The sequence below is a fragment of the Octodon degus genome, unplaced genomic scaffold, assembly GCF_000260255.1.
Source record: "Octodon degus isolate 3935 unplaced genomic scaffold, OctDeg1.0 scaffold00126, whole genome shotgun sequence".
NCBI classification, from domain to species: domain Eukaryota; kingdom Metazoa; phylum Chordata; class Mammalia; order Rodentia; family Octodontidae; genus Octodon; species Octodon degus.
In genome coordinates this window covers 4595396-4598422 of record NW_004524702.1, presented here as the reverse complement: position 1 = coordinate 4598422, position 3027 = coordinate 4595396, and positions in this window count along the sequence as shown.

Sequence of the window (3027 nt, the reverse complement as noted above, 5' to 3'; positions counted from 1 at the left end):
TGAGAAGGGTCAGAAATGTGGCTCTCAGCGGGGAGCCAGATGGTCAGCCAGCAGCCAGGGACGGGGCTAAGAGTCAAGAGGCAGCTCTAAGGCAGGACTGCTCTCTCTGGAGTGAGGGAGAATGCCATGGCAGCCCCGGGGGTCTGCAGCCAGGGAACTGGCCCTGGCCTTTTAGCAGCAGTAGGCAGCTGCTGGACTCCAACACGGTGTGCACGAGCCCACACTCCCGCAGTCCAGGATCCTCCTAACTGGTAGCCTTGTTTGTTTATTGTCCCTCCCTCTGCCCCCACCCTCTTTGGGACCCCCCAGGAAGGGGCACCTTGTGTCCACGTGAAGCACATCCAGCCTCACCTCTGCAGGACAGGTTGTTGGCAGGCCGGGCCTTGACCGCAGGCTGTAAATAAGAAACCTTTTGCTTTTCTTTAACCTTGGTCTCCAACCCTTGCTTGTAGTTCCTTCTCCTCGATAATATTTGGTCCTTCATTCTACACCGGTCCAGGCTGGTCCTGTCTGACCTCTCCTGTTTGGTGCCTCCCAGCCCTCTCGCTTCCCACTCCTGCCCTGAGAGCCAGGAAGAAGTGAGAAGGGAAGGAGCCAGTGTCCCTGCCCATGTGTCGTATGGTCCCTGAGCCCTCACCCCGGGATGTGGCCTATGTCAGGGTGACTGTAGCCACACAGTGATTCTCTGTGGCCATAGAGTGGACTGGCAGCCCTGCCCATGGTGCCCATTTCTTCCCGCCTGCTGGCCCACTCTTCCCGTGCTGCTCTCTTCCTCACTCCCCACAGGCAGAGATGATAGCTTATGGCAAGCCTGGGGCGTGCCACAGTGCCCATCTGGCCGTCCTGCCTTTGGACTTCTGACCTGCCAATTTGGGGTGTGAAGGTCCCTGCCCATGCGTGCAGGTGGCAGTGGCTGCATGTGACACTCCATCTGAGCACCCTCTGCTTCTTTTTTCAGACCCCGGGTTTCAGGCATGTGGTCAGACCGAGAGTGGGTGCAGGGGAAGCCGGCAGAGGTGGGCAGGTGGCCCTGGCAGGCTCCGTCCTCTTCCTGAGCTTATACATCTGCAGTTGCTCGCTCAAGCACCAGCAGTGGATCCTCACAGCCGCACACTGCCCACGAGCTCAGCCAGGCCTGGGGCCAGGGCTTTGCTTTGTGGCTGGCCTGTGGGGAATGGGGATTGGTGAATCCGGGAATCTGGAGCAGGGGTGTGGCTGGGTAACCCCAGGCTCAGCTCTGTCTCTCCAACTGCAAGTGGCTAACTGCAGGCCCTCTACCTCCTCCTGACTCCAAGGATCCAAGCAACCCACACAGGACTCTGTGAATGTGGGAGCCCCGCACCTCTCAGATGTTGGCACACAGCTCAGGGGCTCGCGTTGTGATTCATAAGCATTTCACTGATCTCATACCTCATTGCCCTCTGAAGGTCAAGGACCCCATCTCCTGGCCCTTCCTCCTCCAGCCCATCGCCTCCTACCCCATTACAAGCCAACTGTCAGATGTGCTGGATGATTAGGTGGGGAAGGCCAGGGACTAAGGGTGAATCCATGTGGGCAGAGGTCCCAAGACAGCTTCTCTTCAGGACATGGCCCCCTGTGGGCTTCTCCTTCCATGTCTTTATCCACTCAGTCACTGGCTGCAAACACTTCCTGGGTACCTAGACCCGTGCCATACTGTCCTGACCCCTGCATACAAAGATGTTCATAGTATTCTAGTGTAAAAGAGACAGTGGCCTGTATGGACCTTTGTTCCCAAAGTGAGGTTCAATCGAATGTTAAGCCTTCCCCCTCACAGCATGGCAGGACAGTAACCCTTGGTTATCAAGGCAGCTCAACACCTGCAGGTGGCATTAGGGCTGCGATCTCAGGAGGACCAGAGACATTGGGCTTCTCTAGCCTCAAGCACACTGGTTACCTTGAGGCTGTCCATCATTCTCTGAGTCTTCACCCTTGTTGGCGCTGCCCAGGGTCCTAGCATCTGGAAACCTTCATGGGTGGCTGCCTTCCAGGGTTGGGGGGACACTTCAAGGTTCTGGGTCTTGCTGCCTTGCCTGAGGACCCTCACAAATCCTGAATTACTGGGGAATCTCCCTTTGTCCTCATTTGGTACCTGTCCATCACACCAAACTGGGGCCTTTTCCAAGTCAGCCTGGGAGCTGAAGCCTTCCTCAGTCCCTACCCTGGGAAATATAACCTGCTTCTCACATTAGCGAACTCTGACAGCTCCGAACTGCAAACAGGCTCCCATAACAGAAGAGCTTTCCCCTGCAGGGGCAGCAAAGAGCCACTGCCCTCTCCTGGAGGTGACTACCAGGGACATAGGCGATCACACCTGGAATCAATAGTACCAGCTCCTCTAGAAGGGCCAGAGGAGGTTGGCTGGGGGGTGACACGCTGTGGACCTCCTTAGGCTCAGGCGTGGACCCTTGCCAGGTGCTGGGCACAAGCAGTAGGCTTCTGGGGCTGTGCTTGCCTATCACAGGGCATGAACTCTCCTTCCCCTGAGCTTCTGTTTCCCAGTCTGTAAACCAGGGATGTGAAGCCTTTACTCGAGTCCACAAGGGTGGCACTGGCAGCAGCGCTTCTCAGTCACATGTTGGGTCTGGAAGGGCCCCGGCAGAGCCAGCTTTGCGTAAGTGGCGTCATTCTATAAACAGACCTCTGCACTTATGTCTCCTATTCAGTATCGTTTTTGAGACATCTTCAACAGCCGTACATCGTTCACAGAGGGATAATATCTTCCCTGGCGTCTATGCCACAGTTCATCTATTCTCTTGTTTAAAGACACTGGGGAGTTTCCAGTTCAGTCCTGTCACCAGCTCTGCTGCTCTGGAGAGTCTCACACACATCTTCTCGTTTACATGTCCAGGACTTCCCAGCAGGAAAGAGTCCGAGGCTGTGTTCTCCTTCACCTAACACTCACGGCCAGCTTGCCTCCCAAGTGATTCTGCAAATCTCTGTACCCTTATGGTGGGCTTTTGGTGCTTTCAGATGATGCTTTTTCATGGTTTAAGGCTTTTTTCCTTT